This window comes from Oryctolagus cuniculus, chromosome 3 (assembly GCF_964237555.1).
Source record: "Oryctolagus cuniculus chromosome 3, mOryCun1.1, whole genome shotgun sequence".
In the NCBI taxonomy this organism is placed as follows: domain Eukaryota; kingdom Metazoa; phylum Chordata; class Mammalia; order Lagomorpha; family Leporidae; genus Oryctolagus; species Oryctolagus cuniculus.
This window is the reverse complement of record NC_091434.1, coordinates 180,341,762-180,355,023: the sequence shown is the minus strand read 5'-3', so window position 1 is coordinate 180,355,023 and position 13,262 is coordinate 180,341,762.

The following is a 13,262-nucleotide window of genomic DNA, read 5'->3' as shown; positions in this document are numbered from 1 at the left end:
CTTAGGACACTGGTGGGGAGGGGGCCCATGTGGGCTCTCTGGGGTCAGAACTTTGTGATTTCAGCGGGGAGGAATGGGTGACGGGTGCAAAGCCAGCAGTTGGGGGGAGGTGGAACAAGCTTTGGACAATTGCTGCTAGGAAATAAGCCAGACCATGGTGAGGTAATGCATGTGCTGGTTGCTGTAGTTTGTTAAAGTTATAAGACCCTTGAGACGGGGGCTTGGGGGTGGGGAACCCGCTCTACACAGTGAGAGGTGGAGTCTGGAACCCTGGAAGGGGGCCGGGCTTTTGTTTTAGGATAGATTCTCTAACCTTGGATGTCTCGCCTATGGGGTGTGGATGTTCTTTGGTCGCCATTCAGCACGACTGTGATTTGACGTTTTCTTGGTATGGCTTTTGTGAGTGGGCACCTGTCTTCAGTTCTGGGCTGTGTCCTTCACTGGCTGCAGAACTTTTCTCGCATTATTTATGTTCTCAGGGCTTCAGTTTCTCCAGACCTGGATGATCTCTGAGGCCATTGCCAGAGGGTAATCTGGGATGACGGAAAGATAGCAAGCTCTGAAATAGAAGACGGAGGCTAGTCCCTTAGCCACTCGTGCCTCTGTCTCCTTGCCTGTAAAATGGGATTAATCATGCCCACCTCATAGAGTGTGTGTGCTGGTCAAAAGAGGAGAAAGTGCCTATTAACCGTCAAGCACCGAGCAAACATTAATTTGCCAGGTGGATGTTGGAGGTCAGAACCTGCTGAGGTTCTCCTCTGGGCCTCCCACCTGCTCCAGAGCGGAACAACAGCTATGAGTAAGACATCACTTCTTTTCCTTTAGCAACAATTTTATTGAGAAATAACATACATAAATAAACTGCACCCATTCCAAGTGTCCAGTTCCGTGGACTCTGAAGAAGGCAAACGCCCTATGCCACCTCAGTAAGCTACGGAACACTTTCATCACAAAAGCATTCCCCCGCGCTCCTTGGAAGCAGTCCCTCCTCCGGTCCCTGGCTTTCTGTCGGCATTTGTAAGTGCTTCCTTTTCCAGAATTGTATGCAGTCGCTGGAATCTTGCACCCCCGACCCCCTTTAGCCTGAAGCCCTCAGGATCTGTCTGTGTTGCTGCGTGCACCAGCAGTTTGCTCCTTTTCACTCCTGTGCAGTATTCCCTGTGTGTCTGCCCTAAGACATCACTTCATACAACATCCCAGCGGCGAATTCTCCCTCTGCTTTGTGTGCTGGGTGTCAAAGCCCTCTTGGTATCTGGGGCTGCCCAGAGGGGTGCCTCTCTTTCCTCCTACTTGGAGAGGACCTTGATGTCTGGTACTGACAGTCTTTGGTCTGCATTCGTGACTTCCTGAGCTCTCTTGGTTTTGCACCCTTGACCTTAACTTTCCCTGGTTATATTGTCTCACTCCTGCCACTCCTTTCTGACCTGGGAGAGGGTAAAACTGCACCCAGCTTGGGTCAAGGTCTTATATGTCCACAGTCCCCAGTTAAAACTCAACTCACATTACTGAGGGTAATCCAGAGAAGTGCTAGCAACCAGCCCGATGGTATCAGTACAAATTAATTTATCAGACTAGTGTTAAGTCCCCTAGCAAGGGCTGCATGGGTGGGCCCAAAGTACTTGGTTTGGCTGCACGGGCCTGGCCCACACGTGCAGGCAGCAAGTTCGGGAGACTGTGTGGGCAGTGGGAAGAGAAGACAGCTCTCTCCAGTGTATTGCTCGTGCGCATGGTGCATGACTTTGATCCTAGGCCTCCTTTGGTCCTTCTCGGCTTCTCACCCGTGCTCTTACCTATCTGTCTCTGATCCAGGTTTACTATCAGGCACTAGGGCGGGGATAATAATAGTTAGCATTTATGACAGCACCTACGCATGCTGCTGGGCACTTCACATACATTATTTCATTTACTTCTCACACCAACCCTTTGAGGAAGGTATCATTAGTCCTACTTTATAGACGGAAAAATCTGAGGTAGAAGGAGTTTAAATTTCTTGTTCAAAGTCACTCAGTTGCAGAATCAAGATTTGAATCCAATTCTGTCTGCTTCCTGGGTCTGCGGTCCTAACTCCTTCTGGGGGTTTCAGGAGCACTCACTTTTGCTTTAACTACTCCTCCCCCCACCCCCACTGAAGTACAGGTGTTCTCACTTGAAGCGCCCTGGGTTAGGTTGGCCTGCTCTTGCGCTTTGCAAAAGGGATTCACCTGTAATGTAACCCTCGGTGTCCGAGTTCTTCATTTACCCTCGCCTCTGTGAGATTTACTCACGCAGCCTTGTGTTGATTCACCCTCATTGCTGTGTGATTCACCCTCATTCATTGTGTGAGGATCACCTTGTTTTTGAAGATCTCTTGGTCTATGGTTAAGTGATCTACACTGGAATTGCTATAGCTGGGTGACTCCCATGGCTTATCTGGCTTGTCCTTCTGGGTAGGAAACAGGCTTAATCCTCCCAGAAGCAGTCTTTTAGTTAGTCCAGATGACTCTTCCACTGCAGAGGCCAGGTGAGCAGAATCACAGGCCCCAGTCATAGCGCTTCGAGTCTCCTCCTCCACACCTGCACGTCTCTCCCTCTCCTTCCTTGTCGCTTTGCCAAGAAGAAGACACAAGCTGTTGTCTAGGTAGACGATTCTTCATATCAGAATCTAGTACTCCCAGATAGAGGCACTTTGACCTTGTTTCTGAGATGTCAGAAACAGAATTGTCTATTAGAAGATGTGATTTTGTCACTTAATAGCTGTATGATATTGGGCCAATCACCAAAGCCTCAACTCTCTCTTCTGCAAAATAGGAGAAAGGGCTATGATTTCAGCGTGTCCTCCAAAAGTTCATGTGTCAGAAACTTAATGTCAAAATTCATATGTTAATGGTATTTGGGGGGTGGGGCGTTTGGGAGCAGTTTGTAATGGATGAGGGTATGGGAGTGGAGCCCCCCACCGACATTTGTAGCTTTGTAAGAGGAGGAAGACAGACCCCAGACAGCACACCTGTTCTGTGTCACTGCGTGATGCTCTCCTTCATGTTACAATGAAGCAAGAAAGCCTTCACCAGACGCCAGTGTGGTACTCTTCAGCCTTGACCTTCCACTTGACCTCGGGCCAACAGCAAACATGCCAAGACAAACGAGACTGATGTTGGTCAAAGATTCTTCCTTTGTGATGCATGAGGCAAGCCAAGGCTCCTGGGTCAACTTGATCCTTATGATTTTTGTGTCCCTCTGTGCAGGCTTATTTGCCAGTAGGTGTGAGGGAATCAGGGAGGAAGCCTGTTGAAGGAAGAAGGAGACAGAGTAGCACCGGCCCTTGGATGGACAGGGTTATTTGGATGCAGCTTGAATGTCCAGAGAGTGGAGGTCAGAGAAACCACTCCTGATCCATGTACATTGTGATGCATGGTGACGTGAATGCCGTAGCACTCAGGATGCTCTGCACTTTTCCACGGGCTTATTTTTAAGACTTTTGTATCTGTCTTTGCAACACTAAATTTCTCCAGACATTCTGTTTGTTTTAAGGGCAAGAAAGCAGTGGTGATGGCATTGCAGCATGAGCCGCAGGAAAGAGAAGCCTCAGACTGAGGAATGGGTGGCAGCAGCCGCAGAGAAGGAGATGGTTTTGTTTCTGGAGTTGAGAGAGAGAAGAGGGTCAAATGAGAATTTGTCTGAGGTTATGCATTACATCCAAGCTTCCAAGTGTGTATTTCAAGACAAGCCTTTAACTCCATACCTTCCTTAGCCCCCAGTCTTTTAAAAAATACTATTTCATTTATTTGAAAAACAGAGTGAGAGAAAGAGAGGGAGGAAGAAAGAGAGGGAGGGAGAGAGAGAGAGAGAGAGAGAGAGAGAGAGAGAGATCTCACCTGCTGGTTCACTCCTCAATTGCCCAAAAGAGCCAGGACTGGGCTAACGCTGGGGCAGGAACTCAATTCAGGTCTCCCATGTGGGTGGTGTGGACCCAACTACTTGAATTATCTTCATGCTGCCTCCCAGGTGCACATTAGCAGGAAGCTGGAATCCAGAGTGGAGCTGGACCTCTGACATGACGTGAGCATCCCAGCTGGTGCCTTTACCACTAGCCGAATGCTCCCTTGCCGCCTCACCCCCATTCTTAACTAGCTTCACACCAACGTAAAAACAGAGCCAGTTCACCGTCATCTTAGTATTTCATTCTGTTTTTGGAGCAGTGAAATGACAAGGTGTCAGTGCGTGCAACACTTACTTCTCAAAGTTTCTTATGACAATATTTATAAAATTACTGTACTTCCACCTTCACTTGTTTGCTTGGCTGCATGGGAAGATGGTGTTGATAACCTGAGAAATTAACACGCTGTCTTAATGCTTGGGCAAGTAAGGAAGGGAGGGAAAGGAAGAGAACAAATGTGTCTCAGTGAACTGGGGCGTGTCAGACATTTAATACGAACAAGTTGAGACAAGTGTCGAACACCCAAACCCTTTGGGAGCACAGCAAGAGTTGGTCCTTGTCAAGAAGTTTACCAGTGGGATCTCAGGAGGGGAAGAGACAGTGATAAATCAGCCACATTTCAAAGTCGATCTTAGTTTAGCTAGATGAGCAGAGGGCTGAAATGAACCATCAGTTTTGGCGTCTGGTTTAGGGAAGCACAGTTTATTTGGAAAGTGTATGACTGTATTGCTGGTCTAGGAGTTCTGGGAAGCTGACTTCTACTGATGACCTGGAAGAAGATTGGCACTTACTATTTTTTTTTTAAAGAGATTTTGTTTATTTATTTGAAAGGCAGAGTTACAGAGAGGAAGAGGCAGTGAGAGAGAGCAAGAGCGAGAGAGGTCTTCCATCCGCTGGTTCACTCCCCAGATGGCCGCAAGAGCTGTACTGATCTGAAGCCAGGAGCCAGGAGCTTCTTCCTGGTCTCCCACACCGGTGCAGGGGCCCAAGGACTTGGGCCATCCTCTACTGCTTTCCCAGGCCATAGCAGAGAGCTATGGGATGCTGGCACTGCAGGCCGTGGCTTTTACCTGTTGGGCCACAGCGTGGGCTCCTACACTTACTGTTTTTAAGTTACTGTTGCTGTAGTCTGGAAGTCATATCGTGGTACTGTCTTATGAAAGACATGTTTTATAAGAATGGAACTTCTGAATTAGGCACAAATTGCTTTATTTTTTTCTTCTTCAAATTTCGCTTTCAAGAAGCTATTTATAAAGGTAATCTGGGGGTGGTGTTGTGGCACTGTGGGTTAAAGGGTTTCTTGCTATGCTGGTTCAAGTCCTGGCTGTTCCACTTCTGATTCAGTCTCAAGTGCTTGGGTCCTTGCCATCTACGTGGGAGACTGGGATGGAGTTCCTGGTTCCTGGCTTTGGCCTGGCTCAGCCCCGGCTGTTGCGGGCACTTTAAGAGGGAACCAGGCGGGTGGGCGGAGGGCGTCGGAAGCCTGTGAGCTGACCAAGGCCCAGCGGTGGTGCCGCTCCTGGCCTGGCGCCACCTGCTGCCCCCAGTTTGGGACCCTGTGGCCGGACACACTCCTTGTCCTGGGCAGCCGCGAAGGCCGCCGCGCTGCGGGGAGTGACCACAGCCTCCCACAGAGGCGGCCTTGAGGAGCCGTCTGGTGTTGGGCCCAAGAGGCGAGAACCGGACCTAGGGGCGGGACGGGCGTGGTTTCGCGTGGTTCGGCGCCCCGCTGCGGCACAGCGCCCCCACCGCTGGAGAGGGTCCCCGGCTCCCTCCTGGACATGGGTTTCGGGGAGGCCCGCGTTCGCTAATGGCCCCGCAGCCAGCCAGCGGCCAGCCCCCAGCAGTTGCTGGACGTGGTTTCGGAGTTTATACATGGTGAGGAGTGAATTCCTGCAGGACCCAAGGACCAGGATTAAGCAGAGACACACGTACCCCGGACAGGAAGGGGCAGACACAGATCCCTAACCCTTTCCCCAAGGACGTCTTCAGAGTTTCAGAAGCTGAGTGTTGGCCAGGACAGGAGGAGGAGGAGAAGCCTGAGTGGCGGGACTGATGCAGACGGAGGAGGAGGAGGACCCGAGAGACAGGCCCAGGGCGATGGAAGAGCCTTCTCATTTTCTCATGAGCGTCTGGAGCTCCCACTCCGGTCGTCCCGGGTATTTTTCATTATAAAGCTGACCTTTGGAGGGAAATAGTATAGGTCACCCAAGAAGGAGGTCAAACGGAATAGGTGCGTTGGTCTGAGTTGTTGGGAGGTGTCCAGGGAAGGGCCCTGTTACATCTTAAAAGACTGGTTCCGCTGTTAAACTCAGGGGGACTGGAAAAAAGAGAGTGACCCAGTGGATGGAAAGTCTCTTCTCTCTGTCACTCTTTCAAGTAGATGAAAAGTAAATAGATCATTTTAAAAGAGATTCTAATAGGGCAATCTATAATTTCTTCTAAAAAGTTGCAGTCAGAAGGTTTCTATTGTAAATTCGTATGTGCAGAAACATACACATTTGAATACAGATAACAATCACCTCTGTTAAGAAATTAATGTACACATTTCCAAATCAATCTGTCCCTAAGTTTGGAAGGGATCCAGGCCATGGGTCATAAAATACTCCTATGAGAGCCACCTAGTGAGCAAAGTTGGTAACTGCACCTGTATCTTCCAATTCCTGGTATGTTCTCCAAGGATAACTTGTTTGAACAATCTCAGAATATCATGGGAATACTTGAAAGTGACAATGATTTGCACATGTTCCCATTGTTCTAAATATGGACAGTCTCTTAGGCTATAAGGTAGCCATCTTACCTTGCTTTGTTATCTCAGTTATGGCTACCTTCTGTCCAGGTGAAGAAGGAAGAGAAAGAGATTTGCAATGATGTTGATTTATGTTAGGCTTCCTGCTTTGTGCACACTCCGGAGTGCATAAACAAGATCATCTAGGAGGCACAGGCTTGGGGTAAGGGGTAATTGCTGTTTGCAGTGTGTGTTTGTTATGAGTGAGAGAGAGATACTTGTGTTCCATCAAGCAATCTTATCCTAAAGCTGCCCTATTAGCTGGGAAGAGCATCAGATGCATAGCCTGCGAGGCCGCAGACAATAGGTCCAATATTTGTGTTCCTGCCACCCACATGGGAGACCCAAATGGAGTTCCAGGTTCCTGGTTTGGTGTGGCCCAGTCCCAGCTACTGTGGGCATTTGGGGAGTGAACCAGTGGATGGGTGATAGCTTTCTATTGTATACCTTTCAGATAAAATTAAAACAAACAAATAGAACAAAATCCAATGTTACAAAAGTATTTCTTTTCTTTTTCTCCCTGCCTTGTTTGTTTGCTTCTTTTTTTTTTTTAAAGATTTATTTATTTATTTGAAAGTCAGAGTTACACAGAGAAGAGAGGCAGAGTGAGAGAGAGAGAGGTCTTCTATCCAATAGTTCACTCCCCAGTTGGCTGCAATGGCCGGAGCTGTGCCCATCTGAAGCCCGGAGCCAGGAGCCAGGAGCTTCTTCCGGGTCTCCCACATGGGTACAGGGGCCCATGGATTTGGGGCATCTTCTACTGCTTTACCAGGCCATAGCAGAGAGCTGGATCAGAAGTGGAGCAGCCAGGTCTTGAACCAGCACCCATAAGGGATGCCGGAGCTTCAGGCCAGGGCGTTAACCTGCTGTGCCACAGTCCAGGTCCGCCTGCCTTGTTCCTTTTGTCTTCCCTCTTTCCTGTTCTCTCTCCCCTCCTCCCTTCCTTGTCTCTTTCCCTTCCTTTTCTCTCTTTTCTCTTTCTAAAGATTTATTTATTTATTTGAAAGGCAGAGTGACTGGAAGGGAAGGCAGAAATGAGATGGGGGGAGGGAGGGAAGGAGGGAGAGAGAGAGGGGGGGGAGAGAGAGAGAGAGAGAGAGAGAGAGAGAGATGGATCTTCCATTCTCTTATTCACTTCCCAAATGGCTGCAGTAGCTAGGGCTGGGCCAGGCCAAAGCCAGGAGCCAAGAACTCCTTGGGCATACCAAGTGGGAGCTTAACCCAATGCCTGTCTGCCCCCCACCCCCATTCCTTCCTCCCTTCCCAATAATTCTTGGGCAGTGTTATATATTAGACCAAAATTAAACCTTGTACCCACTGCACTGAGTGATTAATTGACTTAGAAAGTTTTTTCTTGTTTGTTTTGACAGGGACTAGGGTTAAGAAAAATGGTGTTTGGTAGCCTTTGCATTCAGCTAAGTCTTGGGTCTTTGCCTCCTGGTGTAAGACCTTGAGCATTTTTCTTAGCCTGAGACCGAGCTTCCTCAGATGGGTTCCGTTTGCCTTCTAGAAGCACCTCTGTGGCAGGGGTGCACCCACAGGGAAGGCCTTTGGTGAGCCTCAAGGTCAAGGCAGAGGCCAACACCCCGGGAAGATGGGGGGAGGGGCTCATTCTGGCAGGATTGATATGGAAAAAAGGTGGACCTGGCAGTGTGCCCTCAATAGGACAGTTTTTATCCATCCATTCAGCGGAAACATACTGGGGCTCTACTGGGAGCCCAGCACTGCTGTTGGTTCTGGGGATGCACTGGGTCACAAAAATGGAAAACCCACAGACCCTGCCCTCCTCGAGCTCCCTTTCTAGGGGGAGAGGAGACAGCACAGAAATAAATAACAAAACGTGGTTCTCAAATGGTGAGAAATAGTGGCTTGGGAGGGTGGTTAAAACAGGGTGAGAGGCCAGCGCCGCGGCTCACTAGGCTAATCCTCCGCCTAGCGGAGCCAGCACACCAGGTTCTAGTCCCGGTCGGGGCACCGGATTCTGTCCCGGTTGCTCCTCTTCCAGGCCAGCTCTCTGCTGTGGCCAGGAAGTGCAGTGGAGGATGGCCCAAGTGCTTGGGCCCTGCACCTGCATGGGAGACCAGGAGAAGCACCTGGCTCCTGCCATCGGATCAGTGCGGTGCGCCAGCCGCAGCACGCCGGCCGTGGCGGCCATTGGAGGGTGAACCAATGGCAAAAGGAAGACCTTTCTCTCTGTCTCTCTCTCTCTCACTGTCCACTCTGCCTGTCAAAAAAACAAAAACAAAAACAAACAAACAAAAAAAAACAGGGTGAGAGGACCTGGACTTACGTGAGGAGGTGTCTATTCTGTAGATACAGTGGTTTTGAGCAGAGCTGAAGGAGAAGAGGGAATGAGTCCCACAGATTGTTGTAGGGAAGAGCACCTGCAGTGGAGGAAGCAGTCCCAAGGGAGCCAACATGGATGTTCGGGGGAGCGGGGAGGTCAGGGAGCGTGAGAGAGGGGGCAATAGGCAAAGGGTGGGGAGCAGCCCACAAAGGGCCTCCCAGGCTGCTGGAAGGACCGTGGCTTTGACCTTGAATGAGACTGGGGTCCAATCCAAGGAGATGCGTATTCCAGCTTTCCTTTGAGCAGGTGGCTCTGGTGTGGGGAGCAACTGGGAGCAACTCGGACTAGACTAAGTTACTGGAATTAAGACTTATTCTATGCATCTGCTCTCCCACAATATGGCGCTGAGAAGGGAGTAACAGCTTCTACACAGCTGCCTCCAGTTCAACCAATAAACTGTAGGACTTGCTCCTGATTGGAGGAGAGCAGCGTACTCGGCGTGTGGGTAGCAGAGTTGGGATTGGTGGAAGAGGACTATAAAGGAGGAGAGAGACAACATGCACCAGGAACATCTAAGAGGAACACCTGTGCAGCCCCCGAGAGAGCCGGCAGGCGGTGTGCCGCTCCCCCGCGGAAGTGGGGAAAGTGGCAGGGGGAACCGCCCTTCCACGGAGGTGGAAGGGACGGTAGCCAACCCAGGAAGAACCAGCAGCAAACCCGGGGAGGGCCGAGCAGACAAAAGAACAGCGCAGGGTTCTGTGTCGTTCCTCCGCGAAGAAGGGGAGCGACACTCTGGTGTGCAGAGAACAGATGGGGATGGGTTGGGGGTGAGGACCAAGGGATAAATTAGCTGGCTGCTGTCTTAGCGTGATGAGACATGAGGGCTTGAAGCATGGCTTCAGAGGGTCCTGCAGGGGCTGGCGAGAGTCCACTGTGTGGTGAGGGCTGTTTCAGGCCCAGGAGGCAACAGCTTGATAACTGTAACAGTGTGCAGAGTGGAGTGATGAGCTGCCATGTAATAGGGAAAAATGGAGAGAGAAGCCTTGGTGTCCAGCTCACAGAGTTGGAGCTTCCTTCCCTATGGAACCTGGAGCTTGCAATAGTTTTGAATATTGGAGCCACAAGCTCACATGAGTGGTTTGAGCTCTGGTGGCTGACTGGAGGAACAGGTGGCGCAGGGCAGAGCCACAGTGGTCAGTGAAGGAATAAGGGCTCAAAGTTGGCAGTGAATACAGGAGGGAGTGCATGAGGGCATCTATCTGTAGAATCACAGGCTGGGTTGGTTGGTCGGACATGCAGGTTACGGAGGTTAAGCAGCTACTGGAATCAAACTGGCCAAGTTGTATACTTTTATTAAAAAAATCCATATCTCAGTATGGAAGCAGGGGTGCTGGAGTGAATATCTGCTCTCTGGGAATGAACTTTATTTTTTTAATAGAAAACTTTTATTTAGTAAATATAAATCTCAAAATACAACCTTTGGATTACAGCGGCTCTTCCCCCCATAACCTCCCTCCCACCCGCTAACCATCCCTTCTCCTACTCCCTCTCCCATCCCATTCTTCATTAAGATTCATTTTTAATTATCTTTATATATAGAAGATCAACTCTATACTAAGTAAAGATTTCAACAGACTGCACCCACACAGACACACAAAGTACAGAGTACTATTTGGGTAGTAGTTTTACCGTTAATTCGCATAGTACAGCACATTAAGGACAGAGGTCCTACATGGGGAGTAAGTGCACAGTGACTCCCGTTGTTGATTTAACGATTGACACTCTTGTTTATGACGTCAGTAATCACCTGAGGCTCTTGTCATGAGCTGCCAAGTTTATGGAAGCCTCTTGGGTTCACAAACTCCAACCTTATTTAGACAAGGCCATAGTCAAAGTGGAGGTTCTCTCCTCCCTTCATAGAAAGGTACCTCCTCCTTTGACGGCCCCTTCTTGGGAATAAGCTTCAGAGACAACAGTGATGTACTGGGGCTTTGGCTGAGTGGGGTGTGCAGGCTGAGGGCGTTTGGGAAGTGGGGTCGGCAGTGGCGATTGAGAGGCAGGAGCCAGAAAGGCTTGGACGAGGGTGAAGGTAAGGGTGTGGGTGGAGACATCCCAGATGCCCTCCAGAACAGAACTTTGGTTAAAAGCAGCCAGGAGAATTGAGGGGACATTTGTGAACATTTGTGTGGAGGTGTGGGGTGGGTGAAGCCTCCCTCGCTTCTCCATGGGATTTTCTATAAAAACGCAGTCCACCTGGTGCTTTTGGACCCGGAACCTTGGCTTTCTGGAGAGAAGAGCATGGCAGGGGCAGTTACCCTGGCCAGGTCAGCAGTCCCGCTTTCCTCTGCTGCTCGTTACCTGGCAGGACGGGGAACGGGTCAGTGTCTCAGGAGCGCTGATGTTTCTCTTTTTCTGTTTCGTGCTTGCTCTTCCTGCCGCCCGTGCTTCTAATCCTCGTGTCTGGCACTCTGCCTCTGCTCTATGACGTGGCTTTTGATTTGTATCTTCCAACAGTCCTGCTGGATTGAAAGTAAAGGTCACTGCCTAATGGCTGCTTCGCTTTCCAGTGCTCTCCGTCAGTGCCGGCCTCCCCCACAGTCCTCCCTGTGGGTCTGGCCTTCTGCCAAAAGGTTGTGTTTGTCCAGAAGGGGCTCTGAAGTTTACTTACTGCTTCGCTGGTCTTTTATTTCCTTGTGAGGATTTGTTCTGTCTTTGTTTATCACCTTTTCAGCTTGAGATACAGCTCTCCCTGTCTTTTTCTAGGTCTCAGAAATAAAACAAAACAGTACCAATAGGCTAACAGACAATGGCATTTACTTTGTCATTATTATAATTATTGTCACCGTTATCACTCAGTCTTCACAAAGCACCTAATTGTGACTTGCCTGTGGGGACAGCAATGTACAAACAGTTGTACGAAAATTCTCTTGGTCCTTGAGGAGTCGAGAGTAGGACACCAAGAGCCATGGACACTCATCCAATGGAAACGACCCAATGTTCTAGTTTTATTGAATAAATCCCAGGTTGCTTTGGCTTTTGGTTACTCTGTCTTTACTAACTACATATGAGACCTTAGGCAAGTCTTTTGATCTCTCTTGGCTTTGAGTGTGGATAAGATCTTACCTGAAGTCGGGCCTTCTGATCTCCTAAAACCCCTCCAGTGTTAAAATCCTGAATGCTATTTGCTAGAAGTTCTCAGAAACAAAGTCATAATTGGTCTGGCAGGATTTCAGAATTCTTGCTTTCCATGCAAGATTTCTGAAATCAGGCAATAAGTTACATAACAAATAAGAAAATGAGATGGTATGTGAGTCAGAGAGAGCCATCTCCCATCTGCTGGTTCACTCTGCAAATGCTCGCCTGTGGCTGGGCCAGGCCAAAGCCAGGAACTGTAGTCTCTATCTAGGTCTCCCGTGTGGGTGGCAGGGGCCCAATTACTTGAGCCATTACTGCTGCCTCCCAGGGTGTGCATTAGCAAGAAGATAGATCAGAAGCAGAGCTGGCACTCAAACCCAGAGTCTGATATGCGATGCAGGTATCTCAGTGTGCATCAACACCTGGCCCAGTAAACAGGCCTTTAAAATGCACGTTGCTGTGTAGGAGCATTGACTGGAGGCTTCATTTGCACACCTCTTTAGGTGGGCCTGGGACAGAACATTGCTTTGCTGTTCCTATAGGAGACAGAGAACTGTGCTACGCACTTCATGTATGTTGCCATTTAATCTTAGAAGAACTCACGTGGTTTGCTCATTTTATAGATAAGGAAGCTGAAATCAAGGGAGACCAAGGTTCTGTAGCTCAAGGTTCTGTAGCTAGAAACGGTGACAGCAGCCTTCAGACCCAACATGACTGCCTGCAGAACTCACCCTCAGTCACTGCATCTGTACCTCGCCTCTCTGAGGAGACACCAGAAATCTTACTTTCGGGAAGGGTTTGGTAGTGATGGCCAGGTCCTGGGACTCTGAGGGTTCGGATTATGTAATAAGTGAAGGAGTAAGGGCAGGTGCTTTGACCAGTGGTTAGGGCATCATTTAAGATGTGCGCATCCCACATTGGAGTGCCTGGGTTAGATTCTGGGCTCTGGATCCTGACTTCAGCTTACTAGTAATGTGGACTCTGGGAGACAACAGTGATGGCTCAAGTTATTGGGTTACTGCTACCCATGTGGGATTGAGTTCCTGTCCTCTGGCTTGCCTGGGTCATTGCAGGCGTTTGGGGAGTGAACCAGGAGATGGAAGCTTTCTCTCTTTCTCTCTCTCTTAACAAATAATTGA